Source organism: Dermacentor andersoni, chromosome 5, assembly GCF_023375885.2.
Source record: "Dermacentor andersoni chromosome 5, qqDerAnde1_hic_scaffold, whole genome shotgun sequence".
NCBI lineage: Eukaryota > Metazoa > Arthropoda > Arachnida > Ixodida > Ixodidae > Dermacentor > Dermacentor andersoni.
In genome coordinates, this window is record NC_092818.1 from 169,373,291 (window position 1) to 169,397,150 (window position 23,860).

The 23,860-nt window shown below is 44.2% G+C and overlaps 1 long non-coding RNA gene across 2 annotated transcripts in view; it reads left to right on the forward strand.

Moving 5' to 3' along the window:
- Positions 1 to 23,860, forward strand: part of LOC129385146 (uncharacterized) — a 254,529-nt gene that overhangs the window by 168,773 nt on the left and 61,896 nt on the right. The window contains exon 1 of one of the 2 annotated variants that reach the window (XR_008612730.2): positions 3,749 to 3,897. The exons of the other annotated variant lie outside the window; for it this stretch is intronic. This is a non-coding gene — a long non-coding RNA (uncharacterized lncRNA). Of the gene's footprint in view, positions 1 to 3,748; positions 3,898 to 23,860 lie in introns of those variants that run through there. 2 annotated transcript variants of the gene reach the window in all.

Below are 23,860 nucleotides of genomic sequence, written 5' to 3' on the forward strand. Positions count from 1 at the left end.
ATCATCTGGCTGCATAACTAATTACACTAAATGCCGCGAAAATCACAGCCTTCAACACTGCTATAAGAAGAGGCTGTACCAAGTTGGTACCGAAACTGTGAGTTGGCGTTGAGGAGCGGCTGAAGGTAAATCAACGTTGACTACGTACCGCGGAAACCTGCACAGCTGGGATCCTCTAACACTCATATACAGGGTGTTTCACGGAATTTGAACGAAGGATTTAAAGAAACCAGTTGAGCACAGCTGAATGATACCAGCAACATATGCGTCACGTGGGGCTACGAAGAAAATTTACCACATTCCGTTGAATTAGTTAATGAACTAAGATAAATTATTCAAAATATTTACCATTCACTTTTCGGCCAAGTGCGTTTCGTTACGCTCTAGAAGGGATTCAGAAACGACCAATCCAGTGTTTCTTGGCTACCTATATTCTGTGTGGTGATTTCTTTCGACGTTTAAAGAAAGTGCGCGAAATATGAAATAAAACCACGTGACCACGCTTATGCGCTATCGTATTGCAGGGCTCAGCTCAACTGTGCTTCGAGCGAAAGAAGCCTGCGCGTGGAGCTTGACGAAGTGAGCGGCCGTGGCTATAGGCATCGGCTTCACAATGCGTCAGCATCTTTGACGCTGGCACACAGAAAGGAAGCGCCGTCGTCTCTTATAAGCGATAGGCTCTAAGCACGCTTAAGAGCGCTGCAATACGATAGCTCATGAGCCCAGTCCCCTGTATTTAATTCAAATTTCGCGGAATTTTGTTGAACGCCGAAGGAAATATCACCACGCACCATGTAAGTTCACAAAAAAAATTGGATCGAACCTTTTGGAACGCCTACAACGTAACGAAACGCATCTAGCCCTCAAGTGAATATTTAAAAAAATAATTAAGCTCAGTTAATTAACTAATTGAGCGAGATATGAATAATATTTTGAGGAGCGCCACATAACAGCAAACCCTAATGTCGTTGGTTTAACTCAGCTGTGGCTAACCTCGTTCTCTAAATACTCGGTTCAAGTTACGTTTAACACTCTGTGTAAATGGTGCAACCTTAATGTGTAGCCACGAAAAAACACGTTGCTGCCGTAAAAGGCAAAGTCCTTGCCTATTTTGGGACCTGGACGCAACAGCAACGAGAACCAACGCTCCCAACAATCTGCGCAAATGCTTGATTTCTATAGTCAAAACACCTCATGCAGAATATAACAAACGAAACAAATTAAAAAAACAAGCACAATATAAAAAGGAATTGTAGCAATGGTAACCTGATCCAAGGAGTAGAGCGACGCATCACTGAGTTTGTGAAGCACTTAGAAAGTGGCTTATTCTCCCCCCCCCCCCTTCTCCTTTTTTTTTATTTCTGTCGCTACGTCTACGATCCACTAGGCACGGTTGCGCGGTTGAAGTGTAAACCTTCCCTAGTTTGTTTCCACCGTTTCTAACAAGTCAATCATGGCAAGACGCAATGCAACCGACATGGTCGAGCTCCCCGTAAAACGTAGCCAGGAGGAAAGTCTTTGTCTATTCATGACTACTTGTGCAGGCACACAAAAATAGCTCACGATTTTCTACCTGAGCAACAGTCTAGGAGTGCGGGCAAGCAAGAGCGCTTCACCGTCAGACAAAAGTGCCTCATGTCCCATTGATCTTGGAGCTTTGCCGAGGCCCCTGCAGCAGACAGCGGGTCTCGATCTTCCGAATGTCTCCATTTTTTTTTCTTCATGTGCACACGAAGTCACTCAGGTTCCCTCTAGTAAAAGATCAGGTTACCAGCTATTGCGGAAGTTGCCTATTTTTATACATTACACCAGGCGGCATTCATAGAGGATGCACTGTCGCTTTTGCTTGTGGCGGTGGTACTTGTTTCCTTTGAAACACCTTTGACTTTCCGTTTCCCCTGAGCCACAACGCAGGCTTACTATATACAGTGACATCCTTCCTCCTATTTTTTTTTTCTGGAAGCACTTAAATAGTAGTTTCGTGTACACTGTCTGATAAATATCCCCGTACTCCGGATTCAAGTCGACTGGCGTTACGGCTATTGCGGCTGGAGGTTGAGGGGACAGTGTCGAGAAAACAGCTGACTCTAGGCATGCGTATAGTCTGCTTTCCGTCTGCGATGCAATGCACGAGATGAGGGGCGGGCTTTTAGAACGACCTGAAGTATGCCAAGGAATATCGACTCCTGGTTTTTCTTTCTGGTACAATACCGGATAAACTCACATACTTGCATACAGCGAAGAAAAAATTGCGCGTGCAAACTGTCTTCAGAATGACGAAGTACGATAGGCACTAGGTAATCCCTGTCCAAATTATCATGCACGTGTTTTTTGTCGTGCTTATTTTCAAGCCGTGGTAACTCAAGTAAAGAAAATATTTATTTTTACAGAGTTGACTTTGTGCGTTTGGAATTCGCTCAAGGCAAGCGCTCGCTTTTTTTCTTTGACTACCTTTTGTCTCGTTATGGCTTGTCTTTCTTATCTTACTGTCCTACGCTGTTGGCAATTGATGCTAGTGATGTGAGAAGGTAATTTGAAGAATTTTCTTGCCAATGTAGAGCACGCCTAGCAATTTATATGAACGCGAGGAGGTAAATGGTTAAATAATTTGCCCGAAGGACGAAACGTGATACTTAGATACGAGAATTTACAAGAATTAGAAGACTAGCGCATTCGGTCTAAGAAGCCTGCATGAGAACTTTGTAACAGTATCATTCAAGTCAATTCAATTACTTTTAATTACCAAAATATATCCTAGATAAACACCTGAGCTAACAGCTTGACGGAGCCCATGGGACCAAGCGTCGTGGTTGGTGCTCTGAACGAAATGCTTTTTCGTAATACATGGCCAAAATTTGTGGAGGGAGCGGCGAACAATGCAAAACACTCTCAGCAGAAATCAATAAATGGTACAATGGCTTAGACGAAACCCGTTATGGTGACAGTGTCTCTGAATTGCTCGCAAACAGGTTACCAATTGTAACATATTGTAGAAACAAAGCACTAAAATATGGTGACCCGAAATGCAGTGCTTTGCACTTTGAAAGCCCGACCGTGTCGTCCCTGTTATTTACTTCACCCATATATTAGTGTGCGTCCTTTCAGCGGCAGTCATGTCCTGCAGCAACTAGGAACTATGCCACAAACGAGTTCTTTTAAAGCTTTGAACAATGTTTCTAATCGCCACTCGTATATAGCGTTGCGCTAACAGATGCAATGTTGTGGCTCTTCGCTGTAAACGCTTACAGTAGATAACTGCAATGCGATAGATCCAAGCGAATGAGTCGTTCTGCACAAACATCTGTCTATGTTTTACAGAGATGGACCTACTGCGATGCTTCTTCTATTTTCCTCGCCGTTCTGAAACCCGTGCAGATTTTCACAGACAGAGACAAAAAAAAAAACATATGTGATGTCATATGCGAGTTTACGTTTGTTGTTGCCGTCGCCATTCAATGTGAAAAAGATGTATCTACGGGAAGTCATTTGCGCGTTGTGCATACGATGCGGTGGCTAGTAAATTATCAGCCGTGGCTTGAAAACAAAAGGCTTGCATATGATTTCTGTGCTAGAGGTTACGCTACAATTAGCAAACATATTGAATTCCTGTTCAGATTGAGAGGGGAAGAAAGACAAATTGAAGATATTGACTGATCAATGAAATATAACTTCATTATCTTATTAACGGCGCGGCTGCTTTGTCATGCATTTAAGAATCACGGTATTGTGCAGGTAGCCACATAACTGCATGGAACAAAGCGTTCAACCTGACTTTGCGGACCATATGTTCCTGTTTGCCTTTGAGCGCCTTTCTGCCGTCGTTTGCACGTTTTGTCTGCAAGGGCGCCTTTTCTCTAAAGGACCATTCTTCGACGTCGTTCCAGGACTGTCTCTAAGGTAAGCGAACTTGGATAAGGATATGAACAAAACTAGCGTTGTTAGCGGTCTTAATTTGCTGATGTTAAGAACGTGTGCGGGAATTGTCTAGGCAGGGTCTGTACATAAGGAAAGTAACGTAGCAGACGCTATGTAACATGCGAAATGTCTGCAAAAAAGAAGGACTAGGAAATCAGGGCGCAAGCAAGCAGTCAGAACAAAATTAATAATTAGCATGAAATTTTCTGCTTTACGTTTTCACTGAATTATTGCGTGCATGTTTACCGGTAGCCTGTCAGAACCTATAAGCTTCCTCTGGAGCTCATATACTTGAAACACGAATCGCAATAAATGGTTCATGGGTCGTACATGAACGAAGCAAATGCTTCCTTTTTATTTTACGCAGCTGTCTTTAGAGACTGGAGCAAAAAACTTTGTGAAGCTGATGCCTTGATATTAGAAATAATCGATCAAATAGCTTGTGATATAATTAACACGAGGCAGCTAGATTCTGAGAAAGAAAGAAAAATATCTTCCAGCAGTCCGCTATTTAAACTCCAACACAGCAAACCACTGGGTACACTGCGATGCATAGGCTGGAAAAACGGGTCATGGCGTGAGCGTGGCGGAATTCGGCAACATGGAAAAAACCCTTAACTCGGAAACACTGCAAATACTCCGGAAAACATTTTAAAAAAGGAAGAAACACAGAATACCTCAAGCTTTTTATTCATTTTACGGCGCTTCCATACAGCTTACTCTTACACAGACAAGCGCAGTCAGTAATCCCATAACGAAAACAGCGGCGTTCTGTGTAATAGGCGTTCAAGCTAGGTTACACTCAAATTTCTTTAAGATGGGCAAAATTGTTCGGTTTTCTCGTTGGAACTTCTATCTAAAAATTTTCAAGGACCAAGTATTCTTATAGCCAAGCCCTGAAGCCGATGACTAGGACGAACAATAAATAAAAGACAATACACACGAAAAATCAAAACCGGTTGGTGCGAAAACTTACACCACTGCGAACCGTAAACCATATAATTTGCTGTGCGTCCCTGTTAGAAACATGCTTCCTATATATATATATATATATATATATACATACATACGTAGTTCAGATTGTTAGCTGTCCTTTGAAGCTACTTGCAGTATGAAATACCAAGCACAGTCACTATGTATACATCCGATCAGTTAGCACTAGTAGCGCACAAGCATAGGACAGTATACCAAGCCTCGCGAAATCTAGCTAATCACGCGCACGCAATGAGCCTTTATCTCATCTTCAGTATATATCTAGCGGACTTCGAAAGGTTTGGCAGGAGTTTTAGGGCGAGTTGCGCCTAAGAAAGAACGAACACGGGAAAAAACCAGGCAGACGAAAAGACCGCAAATTATCAACTGGGTTTATTTGTGCCGAATCTGCATATATAGGCAGTGTCCACACGTGACAGAAAAAAGGAAGGGGGAATGAGGAGGAGAGGGCAAATCAAGCCTGCCTCGTGTCAAGACAAGCTGCGTAGGAAATTGTGTTCAGCGTGATATAAGGCAACAGAAGTATCACTTACGGAGTCGTCGCCCTTTTCCTTGATGTGAAACGCGTCTAAAACCTCACGGGCTATATTATTCTTCCTTCTGCCTAGAATCTTAATTTGTTGAACAGTGGTCTACGCCCTTTACATGCAGTGTAATGAGCTAGCAAGAGTGCTCCTTCTTTTTCGTAATTGACAATGCTCCTCATTCCCCCTTCCTTTTTCTGTGAGCTACGCTTTCCTCGCATTTCACCTTACATACAGTGAGGACAACATTGATATTAATTGTTGTCCTGATTAAATCATTCTTGCACAGTCTTTATCCCACCATCATTGGCGTAATATACGGAACAGCAGCAACACCAATTTTCTCAGTCGCCGCAGCAACAAAGTCGTTCTGGCTAAAAAGAGAAAATGTCCGCGCTCTGTATCTTGCCTCGATTCAAAGTGGCGCCAATCACGACTCGCAGGTGCTCAGTAGGTGCAGTGTTTAGTAGGGTAGGCTCATTGGATACCTGATGTATTTACTATGTTAGGACGGAGGTTCAATATCAAGTCTTAGCTTTAGCTTTCCCGTTCCATTATCATATATCAACCCATCTGTTTTGAAAGGTGAGAAACAAGAGAATGGCACCGCAACGCATCGCACGTTTTAACAGACATGGTTTCTCTTTTCCTAGAGCTTCGTGACGCGCTGTAGCATTTAATTTAACGACACCAGAGGATTTTCTGCTCTACGAGCTTGCACTGAGGATCTGATACGCTCTACAGGACAGCAACGAGAGTACATTTTCATTCCCTTCTATATGAGCAACCACGGAATCTTACTAGCAGAACTGTCTGCCAGTGAAATCCTCCTAAAACGAAAAAAAAAGAACAACAAGAAAACGAGTCCTAAGAAAGCATGGGTAGACGCGCCATCAAATCCTTGGGTATAATGAGAACCCGGTAGAGCAGCCCCTAAACCTCCATACCGGCTGCTTTGTCAGTGCACGAAAACAAGCCGGATTTGCCAGACCTATATAGCGGCGTGTTACGCTACGCCGGCAATGGAACTTCTTGCGCTGCTGCTGCAGATTACCGAGCAATGAAATCTCGGCGTCGACGGCTCGAGAAGCGAACACTGGGCGAAAAATTGTCCGCTATCGCGACGCCGGACCGTAAATCCGGTGCGAAGCTGGCGGCAGTCGCTGCGTCATCGAATTCCGATGGAAACAAGTTTACGGGAGATCGGCGCACTCGTTGAAACATTAAGTGGGCTGGCACCTCAGCTGCGGACCCCTACTTGCGCGCATTGACTCGCCCGAGATGAATAACTGGCTGGGGAATGCAGCAAGGGATTTTTATTTAGAAATAGTTGTCTCAGAACATGTGTTGGATCAACTAGTATACGGCCGAAGGGATTTGAGGACCTTCCATAAAAACGCTTTTTTTTTTTCGCGGTAGGTATTCTTGATGGCGATGATTGATGTACTCTTTCGGTCGTAGAGTAAAAATAACCCTCTGAAAAGATTCAGACACGGCAGTGTAATAAGCGATGGATATGATATGGTGTAGGAGATAGCGGTCGGCAACGTTAGAGGCGTCGAATGAGAGGCGGAATTTAATGCAGAGCGAGAAGAATACGGGGATCAGAGGGGCTCCATTTCGCCTGCGGTTAAAGGAATCCTCCACCATGGCCATGGCTAACACTCCCACGGCCAGATCTATTACAGGTACACAATACGCAAGAAAGTTGACCTCGTGGCAGGAGCTTATTGCTAATGCACCGCATGCATAAAGCGGAAGGTGCGAGTTCTGCTCTCACTTACGGCAAGTTGTCTTTTCGTCCACTTTCAGTTTCCTTTAACTCATTCATTCTATGGTTATACATAACATCTAATTTGCCATATATCCTCTTTGGCTTCTTCGTCTGTTTTCTTTAAAAGATAACGCGAAGAAGTTCAAACAAATTCTTTACATAGTTATGAACGAACTTCGCAAATTTTGTTGTGTGACTGGTGAAAGCGTTTAACATTTGACATGGCTTTTGTGGTAGCGCTCAATAGAGAACAAATCCTAAGTCCCGTTCCTTTCAAAACTACGCATTCAAACACCGGACTGAAGTCCCACTGCCGAATGCGCAGTGGGTTGTTAATTTTTAATAATGTTAGTTCTCTACAGAAAACCGTCAGTGTATTATGCAAATTAATTGAATACGACCAAAAGCAGCCAGCAGCCAGAGTGGTTGGGATGGTGAGAGTACTAAATATGCATGTGTAAATAAGCCTTTGCCTCCACCGCCCCCCCTTTTTTTTAATCAGACGGACTACACACATTTATATGCTATGTTGCTTTAAAATAAAGAAATAGAAAAGTTGGAATTTGATTCGATAAACGAAAGTTCTTCGTTTCGAATATTCGTATTCGATCTGATTCGGGAATTTCGCTTGTCGAACACCTCTGTTATATACACAGCGAAATGTTTATCCTGGGTTGTCCGCTTCTGCACCGATTGTTTAAATTAGTTAATTTTGTGGAATTGAAGCAAGGAAGGTTTTCACCTAAGCCTTACATGCAGGAAACCTCCGTTTGGGAATTTTTGTCCCACCACGCCGGAATAAATCGCACTTTATCAAGTATTTACTGAACTGCACAGCTGTAAGCTTGTCCGCTAAAAAAATATAATCGAGAGGTCGGGCATGTTTGCAAAGAGCCAACCTTTGCGAAGTAGTGGTGCACATGCATTTCGACTGAGCGAACGCTGAGAATGGCGCGGCTTTGATTCTGGACACATTTTGATTCAATAACGAAATGTACAAGTATGCCACACGTTGCTCGCACGCACACTATTCCTTTAAAGCAAACCACTCCATATGCTAATAACGTTTTTCTCTCTCCGTCTCCTCCGCCTACACTCACATAGACAGATGTGAATGTTGTGGACGTGATCGTCGTCGTAAAGAGAGGAATGCCACAGGGCAGCTGTCAAAACATGTAAGCAGTAGTTGCGTTAGGAGAAGTGGCTGCAAGAACATGTATAACTGGCTGTGTCTCCTCGTTAAAGGTCCCTTGTTGCCAGGGCGGAAGCAATCCAAGCAGCAAATAGTGCACGGTAAGGCGGCAAAGTAAATTCACTCTTGCGGAATGCAACGCACGCACAGTAGAGAACAGCTTCATCTGCAAGCTAAGCACGGTTGACCGCGCAAGCTTTACAACGAGTCATCGGTGCTCACAGGACGACCAAGAAAATAAAAAATAAAGAAATAACGTGAATGCCCGCACAAGCGATTACAGGCAAGCAAACAGGCGGACTAACTTGAGACATCGCCCAAGACTTCGTTTGATTTCGTCTATCTCTCCTTCCGGTGAGACTTTTTGCGGAGAAAGAGAGAAAAAGAAATGCGAGGTCACTTCTCACTCGGTTCATTAGAGTTTTGGGAAGAACAAAGATGCTGTAGTCCTTGACAGAAAAAAATAACATAAGAGGAAGTCGGAGAATACAATAAAAGCAGCGCCGTTCTTACTGCTCCCGGATGTTGCTGAATCACCGAAGGAAACAATCACCTAAAAGCCACTAGATTTGGGAAAGTTAAAGAAACTCGTGGTGGGCCATTACTATATTGCTTTTCGTGGTCGCCATTTCGGACGCCAAATCCGGCCCGAAATCCGGATAAGGACTTCGCGCGAAGGATTCAAAATATCGTCAGAAACAACACTAGGAATGAATAAAGGAAAGTGGCGTGTGCAGTGAAAATAACAAAATATAAGCATGGCAATAACATTGACAATAGCATGGCAATAACAACGACAAGTTTATAAGGCCGTTGTTACTTTATTTTTGTACACTATAAATCCCTTAGCTTAGCAGTGGCACGCTACGCCTAAGAGAATGGTGGTGTGGAAACTTCAGAGTTGGAAAGATCTGGTTGGTTTTTATTAGAGTGGAAAGGGTGGGGTGAAGTAGTTTGTCGCGCACAACAGCAAAAGAAATAACTTCGGCCTTGCGACCATTACTTTACTGAAGATTAACGAAATGCGACAGGAGAGAGATGAAAAGGGAGAAAGAATAAAAAATAAAGAACGTCGCATTAGTGGGTAAAAATAGTGGTCCCAACGTTCGGATATAGCAGTGTCGTCTGTCACTAAGAGCATCCGTAGCACCGTGATACTAACAATACTCACTCGGGAAACGCAGAATTAGTATGTATCCTCTTGTATTACTTCGCTTGAGCGTACACGTATGCTTTTTTGTTTGGTATTATTTGAGATGATGAAGGCAAAATTAAGGAACATAACAATGAATATAGTTTTCTTTGTGTAAATGATGACAGACTTCGAAGCACTGCAGGTGGCGGCGCCATATTGAAAACATAAGTGGAGAGATGGACATAACGCGGCAGACGAGGAACATTACAGCAGACGAGGAACAAGTTTTTACCGTAAGAAATGGGTGGCTTTGTACCATGAAAACAGATGGAGAAATTGTGTGGCATCGTTACCTGCTTTTATATTATATGTATCTATGCGAGTTGACTTTAAATTTTAGAAAAGAGAGAAACAAGCTTTAATTCTGGTGTGTTTAATGCGACATACGTTGTTAGCTGATTTAAGTGCGCTGATGTCACCTGACTTTATGACCTCTTTTTCGCTCTTGATACCTTTGTTCACTTTGTTAGATATGCTGGCTCATCTTTATCATAAAATCGACCTATAAGTGAAGTAGCAGGCACCGCCTAATTGCCCCAACATCTCCTAATTGTAGTATAATAAGAAAAGAATTCAAGTTTTCTAGAGCAACCCCAACTAAGTCTATTCCATCGGCGATTGAAAGGAAGTGTCTAGACAGCATGTTTACGCACTTAATAAGGTTTCTTGCTGACCAAATTGGTTGGTTTATGTAGTGTTCTTTCAGTATTTGTATTTTGAACGTATAGAATTGTATTATTTCTAATGTTTCGTTTGCCAAATTACCAGTACCGAGAAGCGGGAATATGGAAGAACAGTGCCGCTTTGGTGCCTGTTTCAGCACCATTCTACTCTGTGAAAGTATTATTAAGGAGTATTGTATTACTAAGTAATATGTCCCTATTGTATTAATAAGTTTAGCATTGAGATTACATTTTCGCTGAACAGAGGACTGTGGTTTCTAGCTCTCTTTTTCATTACCTTGCTTTCAGACTTCTGATGCGTAGTGTAAACTTATCCTTGTTCGATATGCAAGGACTAATTTCTGTACTTTAGATCACCGACATGTGTTTTTACTCTCGTAATTTTTCTCACTTTTGTCGGTCCCATGACTTAGCACATGCGCGCTGCATTTATTAAGACAGTTAGTCAATCTCAAAACAAAGATATTCTTTGCTGCCTTTTATCTCTTTTGTAATGGGCCATTGACCAAGGGAAATTAGGGGGTTACATTGTCCTTGACGTAAAATCAAGTGAAGCTGCGTAATGTGACAAATATTCTCAATCTTTGATGCTATGCTAAGAACATGCCACGACGGAGACAGAAGGAGAGCAAACGTTCATTCTTTATTGCGAAATATCGAGGAATAATTGCTTCGGCTTGCTCTAAAGCGGTTCTGGTAGTTCCGTTTATGAGAAACTATGCAGACGGATACTATGCCACGCTTCTAACACCCTCGACACGTCTTGTAATGACTATTTACCGATTGGAAGTTATTCTAATGATTTCTACTACACCAACAAATTCTTCGATTCAGTGCAAAAGGCATCATTATTTTCGCTATTTTCGAAGTACATCTACGAAAGGATCAGATTTGATGTTTTTTTATTAGAACTATCTTCACCCTTAATTTTAGTCACCTGTATATATTCATCATCATGGTCAGCGCCATTCCGTTCAGCGCGCGGGCCCTGATGAATAAAGCGCCGAGGTACAACAGCTGCGTCGCGAGTGGTAGAGGCTGCTCTCTATTCCTTGGTTCTCTGCGACTTCGTGTTTCCCTGGAACTTCGTTCAGGTCACCGGTTGCTCCACCGTTCGGCTGCTATTGGCCCAAGAAGAGCCACCAGGAGCCTCTCGCGTCACCGTCCTTGCCCAACCGATCGCTTCCTCATGGACCGTCAGCGCACGGTATGCAGCGTGACCCTGCCATGTTCGCTGGCCTCCGTGTTGAAAATGTTGAAGGTTGGCTGGATAATTATGACCAAGTGGGTGATTTTAAACGATGGGATGATTATCAGAAGCTTCGAAACTTCGCCTTCTACGTCACTGACGTTGCAACGGCTTGATTTCTTAGCCATGAGAACACCTTGCCTGACTGGGCGGCGTTCAGACACCAGTTTCGGCAGATCTTCAGCACCTCAAACATCCGTTCTGAGGTCACCGAGATCGCATTTTCAGTGATGATGTGATGTGATAACTTTATTTGGAATCCGGCGATTGGGAGGCCCGGGCCTGGGGCCGCCTAGATGGCCACTGGGAGCTGCTGCTCCCGTGCGGCTTCCTTGGCTCGCTGGACGGCCCAAAGTTGGTCTTGGAGTTCTGAGCTGAGCAGCACGGCCGACCACCGCGCCCGTAGATTTTCTGGGGAGACTGCCATATAATTTTGGTATATTTCACAACCCCACAACATGTGTTGAAGGGTGGCTCTAACATACTTGCAGAGCTTGCACATATCGCTCTCGTATATATCGGGGTAGAAAGTTTTTAGTTGCACGGGACTCGTATAAGTTTCTGTTTGTAGTCGCCTCCAAGTAACGGACTCAGCTCTGTTCAGTTTAGTGTGAGGCGGTGGTTATACTCGCCTCCGATTTTGATAGAATTTGGTAATATCGCTAAATCTTGTTAATATATCTTTTTCTCTCCAGATTTCCTCCTCCGCGTTCTCCTGACCGATGGAAGTCACTCTTTGCTCAGCTCGGCGAGTGAGACCTCGAGCTTCGCGGTGTGCTACCTCGTTGAGGTTGATTGCTGGAATGTCTAAAGTCGTATGCGCTGGGAACCAGAGCAATTGCCTGCCGTTCTTCTCTGCATTGGAGAACTTTGCTTCATTGACTCTGATGATGTGCCATGCCTCAGGAGAGATCCTACCTTTTGCATAATTTCTAATGGCCGCTTGAGAATCACTAATGATGTACTGAGCATTCGTGGAGACCAATGCTAGTGCAATGGCTACCTCCTCTGCGGTCTCGGAATGTTTGGTATTAACTGATACGCTTGTAAGGAGTTTTTGGGTGTGATCTACGATTACTGCTACATAGCTATTTCTGTCTGGGTATTCAGCAGCGTCTACGAAGGTTGCTCTGTCGTCTGACCCAAAGCTTCGGATAATTTTCTCTGCTCTACTCTTGCGTCTGCCGTCGTTGTAACCTGGATGCATGTTCTTGGGTATATTTGGTACTAGGAGTTTGTCACGAATTTCTCTCGTTATCGTCCTCTTTTCCCCGTATAAATTGTGGTAATTCATTCCTAGTTTGCTTAGTATATGCCGTCCCGTTTTAGTTTTGGTTAGTCGCTCTGCTTGAGATGTTTGTTGTGCTTCTATGAGTTCGTCCAGTGTGTTGTGGAGTCCTAACCTTAGCAAGAGATCCGTGCTCGTACTGATGGGAATACCTAGTGCTAGTTTGTATGCTTTTTTTATCATGTTGTTAATTTTACGCTTTTCAGCTGCAAACCAATTGTGGAAGGCTGCTATGTATGTGATCTGACTGATTACGAATGATTGTATCAGCCGTATGATACTTTCTTCCTTCATACCTTGGTGCTTGTTAGTAATTCGTTTGATTAATCTCATGGTGTTTGTTACCTTTGTGTCTAACTTCTTTACGGTTTCCCTATTTGTGCCTTTGTTCTCGATTACCAGACCCAGCACTTTGAGCTGGTTGACTATTGGGATATGCCGCCCGTTCTTGGTGTGTAGCTTGATTTCCTCATGAGCCTTGTTTCTGTCGTATCCTTTGGGAGGCCTGCCTCTAAGTGTGGGGCGGTACAATAGAAGTTCAGATTTCTCTGCAGAGCATGTGAGGCCTGTTCCTATGAGGTGTTCCTCTACTGTGTTAATTGCAGTCTGGAGTCGTTGTTCTATTGATCCGTCGCTGCCATCACAGGTCCAGATAGTAATATCGTCCGCGTAGATTGTGTGATTCAGGGACTCTATGTGATTTAATTTTTCGGGGAGTCCCATCAAGACGAGATTAAACAGCATCGGCGAGATAACAGCGCCTTGCGGCGTGCCGGCCCCCCCTATGTCGATCTCGGGCGACTTGAGCCCTCCGACGGAGATGACTGCTTTCCTATCTGATAGGAAGCTCTTGATGTAGTTATACGTCCGTTGCCCTAGTCCTATTCGTTCGATGTTTTCCAATATGGTTGCGTGGTTGGCATTATCGAAAGCTTTTTTAAGATCAGGGCCCAAGATGGCCCTTGTCGAGCGCGTTTTATAATCGATTATCTGATGCTTAAGTTGGAGCATAGCATCTTGTGTCGAAAGATTTTTGCGAAATCCTATCATTGTATCTGGGTATATGTTATTATCCTCTAAGAAGTTGTCTACTCTGTTTAAAATTACATGTTCCATTAATTTTCCGACGCAGGATGTTAGGGAGATTGGTCTGAGGTTGTCGATCTCAAGCTTCTTACCCGGTTTTGGAATAAGCGTTATCGTCGCTTTCTTCCATTGAGGTGGCACTTCTCCCTTTACCCAACACTCGTTTATGTATTCTGTTAGTTTGGCTATCGATTCATCATCGAGGTTCCTGAGAGTCTTGTTGGTTATACCGTCCAGGCCTGGGGCGGATTTGGTGTTTAACTTTTGTAGGGCCGCGCGGATTTCTGCCTCCGTGAGTTCCTCATCTAATTTTGCGTTTGTATTCCCGTTGTAGCTAGGATAGATGCAAGGGGGTGCCTGGTTTAAGTATTTCTGCTGTAATTCATTGAGAAATTCCTCTTCTGTACCCTCATATGCGTGTATTAACTTATTAATGGCTTGCATGTGATTTTTCTTGTTATTGTCATGGTCAAGCAGAAACCTGAGCAGGTGCCAGGTTTTGCCGGTGCTTAATTGTCCGTCCATGGAATTACATATCTCGTCCCATTGTTGTTTGGTCAATTGCTTAGCATGTTCTTCTATTTTTTTGTTGAGGAGTGCTATGCGCTTTCTGAACTTTCTGTTATGCTTCTGACCGCTAAGTCTATTCTGAAGCGAGTGCTTAGCTTCCCACATGTGGAGAAGTCTGCTGTCGCATTTATCCAAGTTAGATTCAGGTGGTGCTATTTTTGTGGCAGCTTTGACGTCATCACTGAGCTCCTTAGTCCATTGTTCTATGTCTGCGATTGATCGTTGCTGTTTCGTCTCTCGCGTTCTACGAAATAGTTCCCAGTCTACTAATTTTATCTGTCGTTCCTTGGGTCTATTCGGCCCTTCTCTGACGTGTAACTCCAATATGCGGTGGTCACTACCCAAATCTTCCAGTGTGTTGTGCCACGTCGCCTTTTCAATATTCTTGGTAAAGGTTAGGTCTGGGGTTGTGTCCCTGTTTAGCGCCGTGCCTACTCTGGTCGGAGTGGCGGGGTCTGTGACGAGCGTGAGGCCTAATTCTTGCGAGTCGTTCCATAAGTCCCTTCCTTTTGCTCTGGTATATAAGTATCCCCACGTGGTGTGCGGGGCATTAAAGTCTCCTCCTATAACTACCGGATTTTCTCCAGCAAGTCTGAGTGTTTTCTGGAATAGGTTCTTGAATTTGTGTTTATGTAGCATGGGGTTGCTATAAATGTTGAGAATAAATAAGCTAGGTCCTGTCTTTTTTTGTGGGATGAGTTCCAATAGAATATTGTCAATGTGCGTTATGCCTGTGTTGTGCTGCACGCAAGTTATGTTTCTTTTTACCAGCGTAGTTAATGCCCTGGTGTCCCCTTCGGCATAGCCAAAAGATCTGTATCCTGCTAGCTTTGCAATCCCGTGTGTTTCCTGCAGAATTATGACGTCTGGTGCATCCTTGTCTTTTAAATACTGCTGCAAAACTGACTTTTTGTTTTCGTAACTTCTACAATTCCACTGCCATATCCTGAACCCTTTTTTAGCGCGCTTCATTTCGGGTGCGACCATGGGAGGGAGACGGGAGGTTGCAGAGAAGCTGATCTTATATAATTATGTGGTTGTGAAGTGGGTAATGATTGTGATGGTTCGGAGGCAACGGAGGGGAGTCCGTTACCTGGTGACTGGTTTGCCTCTAGGATGTCTAATCTACTCATAATTGCTGCTATTGCCTTAGCCATTTGATTCATCAATTCGTCCCGTTTTTCATTTGACTTTTGTATTTCTGCTAGGGTCTTTTAAATATCGGCTAATGCTTTATCTACCACTGCGGTATCTTGTTTATCACTGATGGCTTGGGCCTTGCGTTTGAGTGGAGGGGGGTCATCCCCTTCGTCCATCTTATTGTCCGGGATTTCAGATGGCTCTTTCGTGCTCGCGTGTGGAGTGGCAGTTACCTGATTTATTTGGCTTTTTCCTTCCTTCAGAATTTTGATTTCATCGCTCATACGTGCTAGCAAAATCCTCAACTGCACGTTCTCGTGTTTTAGTTGCTTGATCTCGTTATTAATGGCAGTCTCCCCACCAGCCCCCGGGCGCACGCCATCGACCACGTCTGCCCAGCTCACCGTGTTAGTCTGGTTTGCTGAAGAGGATGGCCTAGTTCTGGACCTGGATCGGGATCGTGTCCCCGGTTGCCTGGAGCCGGACCGGGATAATGATCTGGTGGTGGATGGAGACCTTGTTCTCGATCTGGAGCGTCGTTCCCTGGCGTTTAGGAGGCCAGGCGTTCCGCGAGACTCTGCTCTATCTTCTGTTGAGATAGCGTCTTCATGTTCTTCTTGTCGTTCTCGTTGCAGTCTGTGCCATTGTCTCTGTTTAACGATGAAGGGTTTTTTGAATTTGGCTTTGCACGTCTTGTCTGCGGTCGGATGGTCCTCGCCGCATAACTGACATTTAGGTTGGCACCTGTGGTCTTTATCTGGGTTTGATGTTCCACATCCCGCACAAATCTTGTTGTCAGGGTTGGGACATACATCTCCTCTGTGTCCAAGTCTGTTGCACTGGTGACAGAAATCCACTTGTTTCCTGTACAGGGAGCAAGGGAGTAGCGCTGCCCTGTATCGGACGTACGCGGGTACTTTGTGTCCTTCAAAGAGCACAATCACTGTGGTAGTATTACTCAGTCTCTTTGCTGCTATCGCCGTTGGGTTTTTACTCGTAACCACCGCTGCTGTGATGTCTCTTGGGCCCTCGTCGAGTGGGATTCCTCTGATGACTCCTTTGGCCGTCATGTCAGGCGCTGTCTCGTAAGCATTGGCCTCGTAAAACGTGTCTTGAATCTTGATACGTGCTACTTCCTGATATTTGTTTGCACGCTCTTGATCCGATGTACTGACGATGAGGATATTTTTATAATTGTTGGGGCAGACAATGTCCTCCTCCCTTTCGTCTCGAGGAATGCCTGCCGCATCTTGTACCGCAGCTGTGAGGGGAACTATACCGTGCTCGGATATCTTGAGTCCTCCACGCGGTCTGATCACAATCTTGTAATCCCCTCTTGGCAATTGTGGCATTCTGCTTGCCTTGCGTATTTGCTCTAGCCTGCCTTTCCATGGGTTATTGTTGCGCTTGTCGAGCCGCGTCGGCGACAAGGTGCTCTCGCGATGTTGGGAGGTTCGCCGGTCTGATCTTCTGTGTCTGACCTCCTTCCATCCCTTGCTTGTATCCACTTCTTCCTGGGATATGCTGCACCCCTCTACGGTGACTTCCATCATTGAGAAAATGATCGGCAATTGTTGAGGAAGCCGGCTCCGGCGCGTGGCCTCGCGGCTCTCCCGCCACGAGGTCCGGCCAAAATATTGTCGTAGAGGCTTGAAAAATGGGAATCCCACCTGGTTTTCGGTATCCACTTGTTCCTGGGAACGAGCTGAGTCCGTTGGCGTGCAATAGCGGGTGGCTTTTTGGCGATTTGCGCTACAAGAACATTCGTGGAATACGGAGCCGACGTGATGTTCCAATATTTTGCCTTACCTTTATTGCAGGTACGGCAAAAATGTTCTTTTACTTCGAGCGCACGTGAGCGATAGGCACGTAAGAACAAATGCGAAATTAATGTGAGAAAACGAAAGTAGGAAGAAAAGAGGAACGCTGAATTGACAAGGATTCTCATTCTGCAGTGCCCTTTGCCTTTCATAGGTCGCATTCGATATTAATAATATGTCGAACGTCACAATTGGTTGCCGTCTGATTTTATTAAGACTTGTAGCGCAAGAGCTTTTAGTGAATACTGGCCAAGGGGTGCAAACAAATGAAAACTTGGTAAACTTATGAGTTTAAACAACTTAGACAATCTGAAATGTATGCTTAGATAGGAAATGTGTCTTTTCGGCTGCATTGTTAGTTGCAATGTAAAAAGGAGAGCAGTGCAAGGAAAGCCGCAGCATAAGAGCGAATAAAAAATGCACCGTTTCGACAAAATGCGACATCACTGCATTAAGGACGAAACTTGCCAGCTTTGATCATTTTCTGCGCGTTATAGCAATTCTGTCGTTTCAGAACTGACGAGTGCAGCCCGCAAAGAGTTTCTGATAAACTTGGAGCACTGTAACCTGCTCCAAGAACCTGCGGCACTCGTTACAAGTCCCCGCTCTGAAACGTGGAATCATTTTGACAGCGCGCTAAAGCGCCTATGTGCACATGCATTGCGCACATGTCTAGGCATGTCGCGCTATACTTTGAACAACAGCAGCATTGTAAAGATGTAGTTTGGCCTATCCGATGTGTAGGTCCCATGAACTTCTGTGTAATATTGCTAGCCTGCGACCAGATACTGCCGCAGACCAGACATCCGACCAATTTTTCTGGCAAAGGAAAACTACGCGGCGCGGCCAGTCTTGAGAGAACACGATCAAGGGGGTCGGCTGCCCCTACGAGCGGCCTTCTTTCTTCACGCTCCGGTGATGCGACCCGGTAAAAAGGTCAGACGTCGCGCTCGAGTACAGCATGGGTACCATTAAGGTTCGAAACAACGACAGTGGAAGGCACTCCACAAGGTGAGACAGACTTTTTCACGTCTGACCATGCAGCATGTTTTCTGGACGTAGCGCAAGAGACAGATATATGCAGACAGATATGGTAAAATAAAATGACGCGCAAAGTGCGCGTCACATACGCAAAGCATATACGAAACACGCCACAACCGGCAACATATGAACTGAAGTATCTGATTGAGACTGGCGTCTCTAAGTAAGCTTACTGGTGTCTGTGTTTTGCGAGACGGACACGTGACGTTAATCAGTGTGCTAAGTACTTGTCGTAGGTCGAGGCATATGAAAGCATTTAATGAATGTATTTTATGAACCTGCCCGACGGTGCCTGTCAAGTCCACACAGCAAGCGACACCTGCACATTGGCCCGTCCGTGCCGCTGCCTTGATTCGACCGGATCAGACAGCGCGTGGCGCGCTACGCAGGACCAGACACAAGAGGTGATCCGTCAATGCTAGAGAAAGGTGTGGCGATTTCCTCGGTAAAATTGAGTGGTTTTATTCCCCTACCTCTGCCCCTGAATTCGCTAAGTTGCACGATAGAACAAACCAGTTAAGAGATACATCTCAGCTTTTCTCTTATAATAGATCTGTCTCTCTATCGGTACAGTCGCTGTGTATATTGCCTGCTTTACTGCAGCGAGATAGCAATCATTGCGGAACTACGTTCTGCTGCATACAATAGGCTTTGGTGTGCAAACAGGTGATGTCATTAATACGCTGGCGGGTGACGACTTTGGAGATAAGAGGGCAGCATAGGAGTTCGTACAGAAGAACCAGTAGTTGCTGTAAGATGTAAGCGAAAGCCGTACGCAGTGCTGCCAGCTAGGTTCATGGCAGAGATAGAGGTATATTAGCTAAGCTTTGTGGAAAAGGCGACATGTGTTGGTGCGATCCACACACCTGTAACAGATTGAAAAATAACAGGTTGAAAAAAAAAGCGCGTAAGAACAAAACAATAATGAAAGTCATATAAACCGTGTCTTTTTCATTGCCACTAAAGTGCCACGAATTTGTACTTGAAGGACAAAGTGTCAATGCAGAATTCTGCTTGGAGGTCATGAATCGACGTGTCTGCCATGTGCGACCTAATTTGTCGAAAGAAGGGCGCAGCGCTCTGTAATTCGTGCGCTGGAGCACCAACCCTACTCACGTGATTTAGCCTCCTGCGACATTCTTTTTATTCGCAAATGCGAACTCGTTCTCCCTAGGCGACATTTTTGGGATGTGACAACGATTCAAAAGAAAAGTACATCGCTGCTGAAGCGTTTAATACAAAGGGACTTCCAAGGGTGTTTCCAGAAATAACAAAAAGAGATGGAACCAGGGTATTATGTCCAGTGGGGATTATTCTGAAAGCGACCGCATTGATGTCTTTCAAAGATTACGACATCAATTTTCTTAAACGTACTGCACGTACTGTGGGACAGACCTCGTACACGACCCCCCCAAAGAAGAAAAGAAAACTGAACACGCCTTCGAGCAAACAATTGGCGGTGGCACGTTCACTTGATCGAAGCCATTCTATATAAGGATGCCTCACTTTAAGGCGTCATCTGTACATGATGGATGTACGTTTTCTTCGCTCATATTGTTCAAGTAGCCTTAATCCGAAGCCACCGCTTTTTCGTCCCAAGGGGATGGATATCACTGTCGTCAGTGGCAGCCCCTGGTGTGTAATGTGACGAAGTCAGTGGCGCAGGTGGAACGGCCAGTGCGTGACAGCGGGCATTTATTTGATCTAAGCAAGACAAATATTTCACAGGAGGCTGGGCACTGGAAATGATTAACAGCCGGAGAATACACGAAACCTCAGGCTGGATGCGAGTTTCCGACAAGTGAACGTGTGTTTGCCGAAGTTATGACTATGATGTTATGTTGCAGTTATGTAGTCATTTTAACCATGGTGTGCCTTTCATAGCATCTTTTTCGCCATCACCATATTCATAACGATCTTAGAGCCGAATTACAAAGCTTATTGTTCGTAGGTTATCTTAGTCGTTGGCCGATTTTCCTCGCAGTATTATGTCCAGCGTCAATATTTGCTGGAATTTGCTGTTTTTGTGAATGCTGGGCCTTAGTTGCTAAGGGATCTTTGTCATTGGCCGGTCAACTTCGCCAGTGATATGTCCATGCATCAGTATTGGCTAGATTTTTCTCTTGCAAAACCATTCTAGCATGACTAAGGTTTCATTCATTGGCGCAAACAACGTAGGCTTGCCTTTATACACTTCGTTTGCAGTGGCCCCACGGTAGCACTGAGCGATGCGGAATCGACCCCGCACATTTACAAGCTGTATATACTGTGCTTGTGGGTCTTGTTTTTTTTTTTTTTGTTACAAAACGGTGGCAGGGCATCTAACTTGCTTTGCCTGATTGCTAAGTATGAGCAGGCTGTATGTGTGCAGCACGTGTTTCGGGAAACGTTGGTTATTGAGAAGAAGATGAATTAGACATACGGAATAAGATTATTCACGCTTACTACTTTGCATATTCATACCCTCTCTTGTCGCGTTGCTAGGCATTTGTGAGTAAATACAAACTTACAAAATAACTATTCAGATTCCGCAAACTTCATCCTTCGGCAAAGATACCGCAGGAGACTGAGTCACAGCGTATGAAAGTTTCAACATGCGAACTTTATGATGCTCTAACTAAATGAACGGCAATGCTTACACATAGCGCGAAATGCAGAGTTCAACGGGTGTATTCAGAGACCGCCGCATGTCAGGGAGTCCAGACTACGGTGGTCGCGACTGCCTTTTAAGTGAGCGCAGCATCATCTAGTTTATTCATCCAGCTGTATAAGACGTTATCATGTAACGAGGCGGTTAGGATCCCAGGCGCCAGCTACTTGTTTAATTAGAAGGTTTGAAAATCGTATGTGGCTGTCCACTCGCACGCTCGTTATCGAAACGAGGCATGTGACGACGCTACTCGACGCACAAATGCCGGCGCTCGAAGCAAATCAGTGTTCGTATAAAAGCAGCCGCCTCCATCCTTTAACGTTTAGTACAACACCGCCGAACGCGCTTCATAGCACTCTCGCTACGAAATTTGTTAGAGATGTTTCCCACAGATCATATTGAGGAGGTTTCTTAGTTACAGCTGCTAAAAACGAATTGGGACCTCTCTTCCACTCTTCGTGTCTACACAGCTTTGTCTACCAGTAGATTGCTGCTGCCCTTCCTAATCCTTCTTTAGTCTTTTCCGACATGGCTGTCGTTGCTGTTAGCGGATAATGAGTGTGGCTACGCGACGTTCCCCTTGCTGAGCGCTATATACTTAACTGACAAACGGCTATTTACTGAGTGGTAGACGCCGTCGGTTCTAACTGTGCTTCAGGGCAAGGCGGGGTCACCTACAATCAGGGGCGTATCCAGGAAATAAGGAAGGGGGAGGGAGGGACCTCGGGAACGGACCCTCCAACTCCTCCCTGAAATTTTAGTGTATTAGGATGCCGCCTGCCCAGCCAACTCTCTCCGCTCTCTCCCTTTCGATGTTTGCAAACATATGCCCTGGACGGCTTCCTGTTTCGCTCAATGATGTAGCCCGCTGAATGTAGTGAACACGAGAGGCATTGGCGGCGATATCGAGCAACAGGAGTGCGTTAAAATCTAAGCCCGTAGAATTTCAACACTTTTCCTTCGTACATAACGACTATTTTAAAAGTTTGTAAGTTATGCGAAAAATCTTATGTGTTTGTCTTGGGCGCCATGCGCACGTCTTTTATCTCAAAACTTAAAATAGGCTTTCCTCATAGGGAAACATTTTAAAAAGGCGCTTTGTGTTCCGGCGCAGTAGGCTGATAAGGCCAGTGACCGGAAGTTTTTTGGGGCCGCACTCTCGCAGCTGTTCTTGCACGAGCGAAACCGTCTATGTGTGTGTCGCAGTCTTGTTTTGGCTGACACTGAACTGTTAAAAAGAAGACAGTCCACAGTGTGTCTATTGCAAGCGTACTTGGAATATGGTTTACAGATCACTCTTTGGATATAGTGAACAGGATTCTTACTGTTCTTTGTTTTTTTATAGCGACGCGAATGAACAGTGTCGAAAAATGTTCAATCGAAAGCCTTGTATACCAAATATCATGGCTTGCACTACTACAAAGCCCACCTAAAGTAAGGCAGAAAAAAAGTAGGTACAAGCACAAACACGAAGTTGGTGTTGTTCATGCTCAACCTACGAAAACAAAGAGAAGTGGTGGTTAATAATGAAAAAAAAGAGGGCATGCTTTTCTTTGCAATTTCACATCCGCCATTCATCTGAGCAATGAATAGACGCCAATTTATTCTTCATAATTTTATTGATCAATTAAATTATGAACAATAAAATTGATCAATACAATTTAACTTGGACTTGGATCCCTCTACGGCAGTCTCAATCGGCAAAAATGGCTTCTGTAACAATCGCATCTTTAAAAACTTTACATTTGACTTTTCTATCAGAATTTCTAGAGCGTGTGTGAAGGGCTTCTTTATACCAAACTGAATACTTAAAGAATGCCGTTAAAAGCGACTGAAATGAAATATAAAAGATTCTTTAGCAGTTTTCAAATATTAGGTAGCTGTTCTTACCCCTATTATGAAACGATGTTCCCATCCAAACAGATTTACAGTTTTAGTAAGCTTCTGTGACGCTTCTGCGAAATAATGGCTCATTCTTTATTCAGATCGCAAATAAGACATTATGAAAAATAGGCATTTTGTTCACATACTCTGGTGAATGTGAATTAGCGGTTTAGCTTAGCCGTTGAGTGTAAATGAGCGGTAAAGTCTGTCCCCCTGAGTGAGGTACAGCGTACTTCTCTACGTAACTTCGTGTTTTATGTCTATTAGGGCTGCCAGGATGATATTTGTCGAACTTTTGCTGCACTTTTATGTTTCATCAGCATCAGTTGATGCTTTGAGATATTTTAAAGCCAGTTAAATATTAGTATTCAAGAAAGCGACCTTTTTTTATTCTAAGACTAAATTGAATTTAGAATGTTCGAGCCATTATCAAGAATTTTTTTAATATTCACGCACTTCTCGTAATGTTAATTAGGCGCACCTTTTTAATGTTAATTACGCGTACCCGCATTTTTGTTTGTTTGTGAGCCAAATTTTACTGAAATTATTGAATTAAATTATTGAATCAAATTAAATTGTTGGGTTACAAATCAAACAATAATAGAGTTCAGTACCGGCAGCATGACAGCACCTTGTATTTCTTTTAGTAGTACATGACAGAGAGAGACAGATTCTCTTTAGTAAAACCTGAAGAAGTTTACATGACGGTCATCGGGCCAACTCTATTCAGGTGTGTCACGTAGACACATAACATAACGCTTGCTTAGTGAGTAGTTAAATATTTTCTTTAATGCATACTGACTATAACACTACCAGCCTTACTTCTTGTAAGAAATAATCCACTGCTTTGCTATCA